The sequence below is a fragment of the Ranitomeya imitator genome, chromosome 2 (assembly GCF_032444005.1).
Source record: "Ranitomeya imitator isolate aRanImi1 chromosome 2, aRanImi1.pri, whole genome shotgun sequence".
NCBI classification, from domain to species: domain Eukaryota; kingdom Metazoa; phylum Chordata; class Amphibia; order Anura; family Dendrobatidae; genus Ranitomeya; species Ranitomeya imitator.
The window spans coordinates 134,746,566-134,759,552 of record NC_091283.1 but is presented as its reverse complement, the minus strand read 5'-3'; positions in this window follow the sequence as shown (position 1 = coordinate 134,759,552).

Below are 12,987 nucleotides of genomic sequence, written 5' to 3'. Positions count from 1 at the left end.
ACCTGTCACCCTGAAAATCGCGGGTGAGGTAAGCCCACCGGCATCAGGGGCTTATCTGCAGCATTCTGTAATGCTGTAGATAAGCCCCCGATGTTACCTGAAAAAGGAGAAAAAGACGTTACATTATACTCACCCAGGGGAGGTCCCGCTGCTGGTCAGGTCGGATGGGCATCTCCGGTCCGCTGCGGCGCCTCCCATCTTCATTACAAGACGTCCTCTTCTGATCTTCAGCCACGGCTCCGGCACAGGCGTACTTTGCTCTGCCCCCAAGAGGGCAGAGCAAAGTACGCCTGCGCCGGAGCCGTGGCTGAAGATCAGAAGAGGACGTCTTGTAATGAAGATGGGAGGCGCCGCAGCGGACCGGAGACGCCCATCCGACCTGACCAGCAGCGGAACCGCCCCTGGGTGAGTATAATGTAACGTCTTTTTCTCCTTTTTCAGGTAACATCGGGGGCTTATCTACAGCATTACAGAATGCTGCAGATAAGCCCCTGATGCCGGTGGGCTTACCTCACCCACGATTTTCGGGGTGACAGGTTCCCTTTAAGTCCCGTTGCATATACATTTAGCCACATGGTTATTTGTCATAGGTACAGAATATAGTATTTTCTTAAAGTCAATCCTTAATCCTAAATAGGGCTGTATTTGTATAATGGGAGCCACATTGCCAACAGTTGTCCTGCCTAGTAATCAGCCCCTTTATAATAATACATAGAAAATCTGATTTCACAATAGCCGCCTTCTATTCATAGCTGCCTTACACATACCCCAAAGAAATGAAACAGGGGTGTGTGACTCCAAGTTTACTTGCTGCTGGTGTCTGTTTTTATTGTATATTCGATATTCATGGCAAGATCATGTTTTTAAGGATTTTGCTTTATTAAGCTATATCTTTTGTAGCAATGAGTGTTCACATTTTAAGTGGATATCACTTTAAATTGTTTGCCTGTATAATGATGCAATGCAATAGCAGTAGTTATTCCTGAGGCTAGCAGCTTGATCTATAATGGCCTCTGTCAGAAGTTACATCAGGGTAGCCTGTTTAATATTTTTGTATGCTTTTTTAATAATTTTTTTTTACTCTTAGGCAGCATTTTCATTAATTTTGTGTTTCTTAAAGGTGTAAACAGACCCATTTTGCTTCACTACACCAAAGAACTTGTTAACACTAAGATGTGTATTTGAACCAGCTTTTATCCAATTTAAAGGGGTTGGCCAACTTAAGGAAAATCTGCAGTCACACACTGTGAATGCACACTGCTGAATTGTGATAGTATACAAGGCACACACTGTCATTTATGCCCTGAGTGGGTGGGCAGTCATACGGCCGCGTGTCCGCACACTTGTGGGCACATACCGACTAGTCTGATCCAATAGAAGTAAGTTCAGACGCCAAGCAAGACTAGTCGGCATGTGACTGCAAGTGTGAAAATCGTATAAGTACAGTGGACATGCAGAGGAAACGTGACTGCGTGTGCATCCGATTCTGCACTATTCGGTCACTTAGTGATTTCAGACTTCTTAGACCGGACAACCCCTTTGATGAAGAACGGAAGAAATACAGCCATAGTTACACATGAGAATCTCTCTCTAAATCAAGTTTACATGTTGTTTTCATTTTTGCTACTTTAGCTCTTGCAACAATAGCACCATGCTTCAAAGTTATACAAAATTGTGTGCCTGAGATTTATGAACTTTTTCATAAACCATATTTTTTTTATAATCAGCTGAATTGCATAAATTGGCCAATACTGTTTTAAAGGGTGTTCTAGGATTTTGTTTTTTGCAAGCTCCACAACTCGTTTAAGAGCCACTGGTTTTGTGCTCTGTGCCACTTTAGCAGTCACATGAATAACGTATGTGACTTCTCTGCAGGACCAGGTAGGAGCCCTGGAGCCGCTCTCCTGGAACACTTTTTAAAAGCTGAATTAAAATTAATTTTTTTGCCTGCTGTTGAGCAACGTTTATTAAAAAATAAAAAAATAAAAATCCCAGACAACCCCTTTTTAAATTTCTAATTTTTAGTATGAATTGAAAAAATTTCTAAAAGAGATGTAATAGTGCTGAAAATTACTGCATGTGTTACAAGAAATCTGTGTAAGATGTGTGATGTTATAACTTTTGTGAAATCTGTAGATAAGAGATCTGGCCTTGTAGAAGCTACAGATTTCATACTTAAAGGATGTTGGAATCATAGTACTGGAGCCCAGTGGACCCCACTGATATACAGTGGGGCAAAAAAGTATTTAGTCAGTCAGCAATAGTGCAAGTTCCACCACTTAAAAAGATGAGAGGCGTCTGTAATTTACATCATAGGTAGACCTCAACTATGGGAGACAAACTGAGAAAAAAAAATCCAGAAAATCACATTGTCTGTTTTTTTATCATTTTTTTTGCATAATATGGTGGAAAATAAGTATTTGGTCAGAAACAAACAATCAAGATTTCTCGCTCTCACAGACCTGTAACTTCTTCTTTAAGATTCTCCTCTTTCCTCCACTCATTACCTGTAGTAATGGCACCTGTTTAAACTTGTTATCAGTATAAAAAGACACCTGTGCACACCCTCAAACAGTCTGACTCCAAACTCCACTATGGTGAAGACCAAAGAGCTGTCAAAGGACACCAGAAACAAAATTGTAGCCCTGCACCAGGCTGGGAAGACTGAATCTGCAATAGCCAACCAGCTTGGAGTGAAGAAATCAATAGTGGGAGCAATAATTAGAAAATGGAAGATATACAAGACCACTGATAATCTCCCTCGATCTGGGGCTCCACGCAAAATCCCACCCCGTGGGGTCAGAATGATCACAAGAACGGTGAGCAAAAATCCCAGAACCACGCGGGGGACCTAGTGAATGAACTGCAGAGAGCTGGGACCAATGTAACAAGGCCTACCATAAGTAACTACGCCACCATGGACTCAGATCCTGCAGTGCCAGACGTGTCCCACTGCTTAAGCCAGTACATGTCCGGGCCCGTCTGAAGTTTGCTAGAGAGCATTTGGATGATCCAGAGGAGTTTTGGGAGAATGTCCTATGGTCTGATGAAACCAAACTGGAACTGTTTGGTAGAAACACAACTTGTCGTGATTGGAGGAGAAAGAATACTGAGTTGCATCCATCAAACACCATACCTACTGTAAAGCATGGTGGTGGAAACATCATGCTTTGGGGCTGTTTCTCTGCAAAGGGGCCAGGACGACTGATCCGGGTACATGAAAGAATGAATGGGGCCATGTACCGTGAGATTTTGAGTGCAAACCTCCTTCCATCAGCAAGGGCATTGAAGATAAAACGTGGCTGGGTCTTTCAACATGACAATGATTTAAAGCACACCGCCAGGGCAACGAAGGAGTGACTTCGTAAGAAGCATTTCAAGCTCCTGGAGTGGCCTAGCCAGTCTCCAGATCTCAACCCTATAGAAAACCTTTGGAGGGAGTTGAAAGTCCGTGTTGCCAAGCGAAAAGCCAAAAACATCACTGCTCTAGAGGAGATCTGCATGGAGGAATGGGCCAACATACCAACAACAGTGTGTGGCAACCTTGTGAAGACTTACAGAAAACGTTTGACCTCTGTCATTGCCAACAAAGGATATATTACAAAGTATTGAGATGAAATTTTGTTTCTGACCAAAAACTTATTTTCCACCATAATATGCAAATAAAATGTTAAAAAAACAGACAATGTGATTTTCTGGGTTTTTTTTTCTCAGTTTGTCTCCCATAGTTGAGGTCTACCTATGATGTAAATTACAGACGCCTCTCATCTTTTTAAGTGGTAGAAGTTGCACTATTGCTGACTGACTAAATACTTTTTTGCCCCACTGTATTTGGATCCATCTGCTGTGGGTGCTGTCATTTTCTTGGAAAAATGTTGCAGAGACTGCTGGCTGAAACCCCGAACTCAGCCTCCGACAGAATGGTAAACAACATAAAAAAATATCATAATCTGCTCCTTTAGTTTTCTCTCCAAGGTTAAGCAACAGGACTGCAATAAACAAGTTGTCCACTACTTTTATATTGATACCCTATTCTTAGGGTAGGTCATCAATGTCTGATCGGCTGGGATCCGGCACTCTTCAACCCCGCCGATCGGCTGTGATCGTTTCGGCAGCCACCTCCGGCTGGAACTACTAACTTGTGGAGCTGGCCATCTACTTGTAGTGCCAAGGGCTTGTTACTGCACATCCGCCTCCTATTGAAGGAGTGTAGTATCCCACGGCGGCTGCTACAAGTAGATGGCCAAGCGCCACCAGTAAGTAGTTCCAGCCATGGTTAGCAGCTGTTTGGGGGTTCTGAGTGCCGGATGCCAGCCGATCAGGCATTGATGCTCTATCCTGAGGATAGTGCATCAATGTAAAAGTAGTGGACAACCTCTGTAATTGTTAATGTAGCTGAGAATTAGGAGTGCACTTTAATGGCCACCATTGCTAGATGGATATGATTGTCGGTCTGAGAACTATGTGTTTTCTGGGGATTTGCCATTTTAGGGATTTCTTTTACCCTTAAAGTAAATGTCCATACCTGGGCACCATTTATTTTCTTTAGTATAAATAGACCTAGAATTTTCGGATAATTCATTTAGAAATGAAATTTGTTAGTCTGCTTTTTTCCCCCTAATAAAAAGCTCCAAACCCTCCCATATAAAAATAAGATTGCTAAGGAAGCGGAATAAAAGTAATTTATATGGCACCTTTTGTAGTATCCAAGAAGCTGCTTCCTACATTACCCCTGGTGTCCCAGGTCATTAATTTCGAGTTGGTTGAGTTTAGATGAGATTTCCCCAATATAAGCATTAAATGTCCCACTGATAAGACACTGATAAGTGGGGATCTGGTAGGTCTGGTTCTGCAATTGCCCCATTCATCTGAGACAGCCCCGTTCATATAGATGAAACCAGTTTTAAAAAAATGTAAGAAGCCGCAGTGTTGAAATTAACCTTAAGGCTATGTCTACTCTGCAACATGTCACGTAACAAAAAACATTTGTGCAAATTGCTGTTGATCGTCTAATTTACACCTCTGATTTTACAGGAAATAAAACAGCCAAGTTCAGATAAGTCACGTGTCCTATCCACCTTTGATCGAAGCCTATGGCAAATGTGTCGCTTGCGACCAATGACATAATCCATCACATTTGGAAACACTTTCAACTCTGCTTTGCATTATGCCACATGTCACAATGTGACACCATAGGAAATCATTACGTCTAGTGTTGCAATGTGTCGCTGCAATTTGTGTCATGTGACTCATGCCGCCGTGTAAGCCAAGCCTAAATGTACTGCAGGGCTGAATCGGCACCATGCCTCCCTTATTATAGAAACCGTACACTGATGGCATAGCGTAGTGATCTGTCGTGGCTTTTATATAAAATGAACACCGTTTTAGGCTAAACGTAGTTACGTCACTATGGAGTATAAATGTTGGAGGCATCTGTGTAATGCGCAAACTATTCTTACTGGAGACATAATTCTAGAACACACAATTAGAATGTGACATTTTCAGGAGGGTTTTTCTAATAGTGGATTAATGACATTTCATATTTGTTAGAAAATACTTAAAAATGAAAATTTTGTGTGAATGTTTTACTACTCTTTTGTAAAGCCATGTCTCTTATAGGATTAAGGGTGATTTTGGTAGATTTTGTTTACTTTCTGCTTAAGTGTAAAGGTGCATTTACACTGCAAGATTGTGTTCCTTAAGGTACTGTCACACATAACGATATCGTTAATGATATAGTTGCTTTTTGTGACGTAGCAAAGATATCGTTAAGGAAATCGTTGTGTGAGAGCGACCAACGATCAGGCCCCTGCTGGGAGATCGTTGGTCGCTGAGGAAAGTCCAGAACTTTATTTCGTCGCTGGACTTCCCGCTGACATCGCTGGATCGGCGTGTGTGACGCCGATCCAGCGATGTCTTCACTGGTAACCAGGGTAAACATCGGGTTACTAAGCGCAGGGCCACGCTTAGTAACCCGATGTTTACCCTGGTTACCAGCGTAAACGTTAAAAAAACAAACACTACATACTTACCTTCAGCTGTCTGTCCCCGGCACTCTGCTTCTCTGCACTCCTCCTGCATCCTGTGTCAGCGCCGGCCAGCCGAAAAGCAGAGCGGTGACGTCACTGCTCTGCTTTCCGGCTGACCGGCGCTGACAGCGCAGAGGAAAGCAGAGCGCCGGAGGACAGACAGCTGAAGGTAAGCATGTAGTGTTTTTTTTTTTTTTTTTTTTAACGTTTACGCTGGTAACCAGGGTAAACATCGGGTTACTAAGCGTGGCCCTGCGCTTAGTAACCCGATGTTTACCCTGGTTACCCGGGGACCTCTGGATCGTTGGTCGCTGGAGAGCTGTCTGTGTGACAGCTCTACAGCGACCAAACAGCGACGCTGCAGCGATCAACATCGTTGTCGGTATCGCTGCAGCGTTGCTTAGTGTGACGGTACCCTTAGAGCCGCTGTTTCACAATAATCTTGCATTATAAACAGGCTGATAATTATGTGACAAATGAGCAAGACGCTCGTTCATTGCGTAAAATGATCTTTTGTACTGCACATAAGATCATCGTTCTCGACAGCACTTCGTCTTACGTCAACAGGACCTGCCCTGTCGAGAGCAATGGCAGTCTATACACCCTGATCTATTACAGACTGTTCAGAGTGTGATCTGCCGGGGCAAACAAGTTGCTGGTCGTTAGGTGAGAATGCATCTAGAGAAAACCATGCTTACTTATTGTATGTACGTCCTTATTGTACTGTAGGTATCATATTACCTGTAATATGAAAGTAGATATAAGCTTTGCTTAGCATCCTTATTGCTTTCATTGTGTTTTTATCCATTATAAAGGAAAATGAACTTTTTTTTTTTTACTAATGGGGAATATGTTTTCTTTGAGGTGAACTAAATAATTTTCCTATCTTTACACTTGAAGATTTTACTTTGGGGATCATAGTATCTTCAGAAATGCATTTCAGTGTATGTATATAATAAACATAGATATATATATTGTATAAAGACTTGGATTTGGTACTTATGTATACATGGATAGATTTTTTGCAGAGATGGATATTTTTTACTACTTCAAGTTATGTAATATCAATTAGAGTATATTACCTTGATTTGGCCACTTTTAGCGGTGTTCATCTGTGACTAGAAAAATTGTGCCTACAACAGATGTGTAAAGATATGAAAAGGTGGCTCCATATAGATGGTCTGTAATGACGTAACAGGCTTCCATATTTACTTTTGATCATATTTACTTGTAGATTTTGAGATAATCTTCACCAGCATTAAACCTTATTGAAACTGTGACTTGATGCGTTGTGATAAATATATATATATTTTTTTCGTTGTTTTTGTTAAGTGAACATTTCACACACTACATATTCAAACTACTGGAACTGCCTTACCATTTGACAAGGTTACTTTTCCATTAGGGTATGGTCATACAGTATTTGATGTGAATTTTGAAGCAGATTCTGCTACAGATACTGATTAAATAAGCTTGTTGCTGATTTCATTGGGGAAAATCACATTTGTTCATACAGTGTAAAGAAAAGTCATATTATTTATTTGATGTGCATTGTTTGGAATCTGCCTCAAACTTTATACTTATGTGAAAGAGCAGCAAAAAAAGCTTATGGCCCAAAAATGCATCAACTGAAAACGGCTTTTAAAAACAAGATGGCTTTCTCCTATAGATTTCCATTGAAAACCTTACCAGTTTTTACCACCAAACCAAGAAAAACTTTGAAAATACTTACTCTTAGCCAGAGCCATGTACACTGTGTGCAGAATTATTAGGCAATTTGTAGTTTTTATTGTATTATTGAACAATTACAGTGGTGTTCCGATAAGTGCAAAAGTTTCATAAACCTGACCGCACTGGAGGATAATGGGTTCCTGGTTGCTTCACATCCGATTCTTAAATTTTCAGCAGTTAATGTTGGTGATTTTTTTTCTCAACACGTTTTTTGCGATCCTGTTGATTATTTGCAATAAAACTTTTGATCGTTCTGTGATCACGCCCCAATATCTTGGCAATTTCAAGACTCCTGCATCCCTCTGTAACACTTGGAACACTTTTTGACTTTTCAGAGTTGTTAAATCTTTTTTTTTACCGTTTTCCCTGCCTAATAATTCTGTACAACTTAAAGGGTGTTGATATCCTTAGGTGGCACTCTCCCTCATTACACAAATGCACATCGCCTGATCTGCTTCATCCATTAAGCATTCCAGTTTATACAGCTTGGAATTGGAAAATCTGTATAAAAATGATGATGCGGTAAAAATATTTTGTTGCTTGATAATTGTGCATGCAGTGTATGCAGCACCAAGCGTGCAATTGGATCCCAACTTCTAAGATCATGAAACGTCTATGGCTCAAAATAGAAGTCTCATGCTACAGCGCTGCCTGTAGATAGCGACCTGATAAAATCTTTTGGAATGAATGGCTTCAGAGATGAGAAGATCTTTTGAAATTCAAATTTACCTGGTTCCACAAAATTTGATTTGTAATACTGAAAGCCAGAAACTGCGAAGAGGGAATTAATTAACGGAGGGGTTTATAGCGAACTTGTCAGCTGTTTTGGACTATATAAGATGCAGCCACTGCCTTTCAGGGCTTATCAGCAGCATTCTATAATGCTGTAGATAAGCCACCGACCCGACCTGAAAAATAAGTTTTTTTTTCTATTCACCACGACAGCACCCACTGAGAGAGGGGATCCGCCCCTAGGAACAGGAAACCTGCAGAGATAAAAGGCGTGGCCCCCCTCGCTCCTCAGTTGGTTTCCTGTTCCTAGAAGGGAACCTATAGAGAAGATTCCTGGCAAGGAGAAGATGAAGAGGAAAACCCGTCTGGATTGCCGCCTGTGCAGTTCTGGTTCAGCGGCAGGGGCCTCAGTGCGGGTAACAGGGTCGGGGGAATGTTCCTGCGGGCTCCCCCCTCCTCTGACACATGAGGAATAAGGCTTCCCATATGCTATCAACAGTCTCCCTGCTGGGACACTGTTTGAAGGACCGCCTCACTATCGTACACCGCAGCGCCGGCATGTGACAAGGCTGGTTGGCAGAGTGGATGCGCCAGACGGTGAGAGAACAATGTGCGAGGATTTTGTGGAACAGCGTGAGAAGTACCTGTGTTGGAGGTCCGGTAAGAGGCGCTGCCGCCTACTGTCACAAGGCACCTTCTTTGACTCTCGGGTCAAGGGTATGAACTTGACAGTTTAGAATTTGAGAGGCAATTAAAACTTAAAGGGTTCTCTGAATGTTTAATAAATACCCTTATGAAAAGTAGAAAACCATAATTTACGATAAGGTCTGAAGGAAATTTCTTGAGTTTCACACAGCACAGGTATCTACAGACATACCCATATTTCCCAAATTGGAGTTTCTGCAGAGAGAAAAAGGGGAGAAGCCAGCGCTGCCTAAGGTTAAAACGCAATACATAAAGTGCAAATGCACACATTAATTTCTAACTGTATTTTCAAAATGAGACATTTGGCAAACAATTGATCAATTCTTTGAGCTACCCCGCCCTGTGTTTCTGTGATTGATAGGCTGCTTTACACACATACATTAGCCCTGCCCTAGGCGTTGTTTAATTATGCACCTGTGTCTCAGCCTGTCTCACCCTTTTACCTGTGGTGCTGGCTGGGCAGTGTGGAGGTTGGACCTGAAATGTCTATGCCTGGACCTGGTCAACTTTTATCATCGCTTGCCCCTCTGGCACTATGGGAGTGATTTAGGGTGGTTTCACATTTGCGGGGTTTTTTTGCGGTAAAAAAACGCATGCGTTTTTTCCCCTATATTTAACATTAAAAACGCATGCGTTTTTTTGTATGCGTTTTGACGCATTTTTGCAACGCATGCATTTTTCTGCATGCGTTTTTTTTGCCGCAAAAAATGCATGCGTTTTTTTGCAGCAAAAAAATGCATTGCTGTCTATGTAAACGCATGCGTTTTTAACCACATGCGTCTGCATGCGTTAAAAAAAAAAAACACTGATAAATCACCCCACACCATAAAATTGATAAAGGGATCCTACCCCTAACCCTAATCCCTTTAAGGGTAGGGTTAGGATCTCTAACCCTAGCTCTTTCTGTTTATAGTGGGTTTTTTACTTTTTGATGATTGGCAGCTGTCACACATTTATCTGCATGCGTTTAAAAAACGCAAACGCATGAAAAACGCATGTAAACGTGTCAAAACGCCGCGTTTTTTCACCACATGCAAAAATGCATGCGTCAAAAAAACGCAGCGTTTGCACGCATTTACATGCGTTTTTTCGCCATACTTTTTTTTTAAATGCGTGCGTTTTGAAACGCAAGTGTGAAACCAGCCTTAGTAATGCTCCAACTTGCATTTAATGTGGTCTTTCTTTTAACTCGTTTAGGAGGCCTTTATGGCACAGCGAATATAAAAAACGTAGAGTAGGACTGCCCCAATATGAGAATGCCGTGAAGTGGCGGTGGTGGGGTAGCTCAAAGAATTGATCATTTGTTTGCTAAATGTCTCATTTTGAAAATACAGTTAGAAATTAATATATGCATTTGCACTTTATGTATTGCGTTTTAACCTTAGGCAGCGCTGGCTTCTCCCCTCTTTTGCTTTTCTGCGGAGAGGACTTGAATTGGGTCTCTCTGCAAACACGTTCAGATTTCAGCTCTAGGAGTTCTTTTTAATTATGACATTGCAGGTAATAGATGGGTTTCTCGTTTCATATCTGCATGTCAGTGATCAAAGCCGATCCATATACCACAGGTTCCACCATGGGATCTAAATTTAGTTCTGGACGCGTTAACAGAAAGCCCTTTCTCCTTCGCCTCATTGGGGGACACAGGACCATGGGTTATGCTGCTGTCACTAGGAGGCTGACACTAAGCTGAGACAAAAAAAGGTTAGCTCCTCCCCTGCAGTATACACCCTCATACTGGCTTCCAGACACCCAGTTCAAGCTTAGTGCCGGAGGAGGCACACTGTTTAATTCTACCCGGACGAAGGGGGCGACGGATTCTTTCATGGTCCGATCTCCCCCGAACCAACAACAGGCGAGCACGGGAGTTTTACCTCTCCGTATCCTCTCCTGCGACGTGGGAGCCACTGCCTGAGCTGACCTTTTTTGGGCGACGTTTTTTTTTCCTAAAAGGGCACCGATCTCCCCACTTTGTTCAGACGAGCACTGGTGTTTTTACCTCCAGTACCCTCTTCTGCAGCCAGGCCTTTTTATTGCCGGACTGCCCTGTCCACCAGGTTTCACCCTCGGCTGTACAGAGGCACTAGTACCCGTGGCGTCCGTGCATCACACCCTGCATCACCACTGCATGCGGCTGATTCAGGTGGTGGACGGTTCCTCTCCACCCCCCTTTCTGAGGCTGGTGGATGGAGGCTTCCCAACCCCTGCACCGTCCCTGTCTTTCACCCCAGATACCTCAGCCCCTGGTGTGCTGCTCCATCAGGGTAAGTGTCTCGTGGGAAGGGGGGGTGGTCGGCGGTCCGGAGGGCTCCCCATTTTCTAGTGGCACACTTTATTTCTGGGCCTCTTGTTGTCCCGGCCTTCAGCGGCAGCGCGCCGGGCCGATGCCGCAAATTTAGTCCCCGGCTTCGGCCTAGCCGGCTGGGGATCTGGCGCTTCCCGATAGGCTCCGCCCCCTTTTTTTGCGTCATCGCGCGGTGCCGCCCCCCGGTCCTGGCGCTTCTCGCTGTGTGCGAGATCTCTCCCCCAGGTCTCGGCGGCCATCTTGGATCCTCATCTGCACGCCGCAGCTCCAGGTCTCCCAGCCGCAGCGTCTTCCACGTACAGCTCTGTGCACGCCGGCTGTCGCCTAGTTCTCCTGCCGTCTCCCTCTTCCTCGGTGGGACACAGGACCAGGGTAAGGAGACCGTCAGCTCTCTCCTGCAGCGCCGCCCTCGCTTCCTTAGGCTAGACCCTGGGTATCTGGCATTAGTTTACACCATGTCTCAGTCTAAGACTAAAAAATCCGCAAAGGTGCATTCGACCTTTTTTTCTGCGTGTACCACCTGCCAGGCTCCACTCCCCCGCCCTTAAAGCTCTCCCCTCTGCCTGCGATGCCCCATGTGCCCAGGAGCCCTCCACCGACTCCGGTGTACCTAGCCCCCCCCTCCCCCGTGGGTCGCTTCACTTTCGCAGTCCGTGGATTTTTTAACCAACGCCATCAAATCATTCAAAATCCTCCCGGGGAACGGGGCAATCCGTTACAGGTCCTAAGAGATCCCTCCGTAGCAGGGGAATCGTCGGCCAGCAGGGGCCGCTCTCCACTTAAAGAGGCACGGTCATCCAGAAAACGGATCCGTACTACCTCTCCTGAGCGTTCACCTCGCCACTCAGATTCTGGCAGCTCCACCTCTCGCTCACCCTCTTTGGGGGCTCGCAGCGTTCACGACTCTCAACATGAGTCCGAGGTATCATTGGACCCGGAGGCTCCGGAGTTCAGAGCTACGGTTGACTCCCTCATTGTAGCAGTCAATCACGCGCTTAAGGTGGATGATGACCCTAATTCCGCTCCGGAACACGCGGTCTCTTTTACCAGAACCAAGCGTTCCCACAAGACTTTTGCCTCTCACCTGGCTTTTCTAGATATAGTCAAGCGACACAGGGAGCGTCCAGATAAGCGTTTCTCGGGTAAGAAGGATCTGGTATCGAAGTATCCCTTCTCAGCAGATCTCGTGAAAGACTGGACGGATCCCCCTATAGTAGATCCTCCGGTCTCGCACCTGGCCTCTAAAACGCTTCTTTCAGTCCCGGATGGCGCTTCAATTAAGAGTCCCACTGAACGCCAGCTAGACTCTCTAGCTCACTCAGTGTATGAGGCCTCAGGCTCTTCCCTGTCCCCCTCCTTCGCCGCGGCTTGGGTGACCAAGGCAATGGTTTCCTGGGCGGATGCTCTAGCGAAGTCCATTCATGAACAGGACCTCCCGTCTGAGATGGCGGACCTGGCTAAACAGATAGCCATGGCTAGTGATTATGT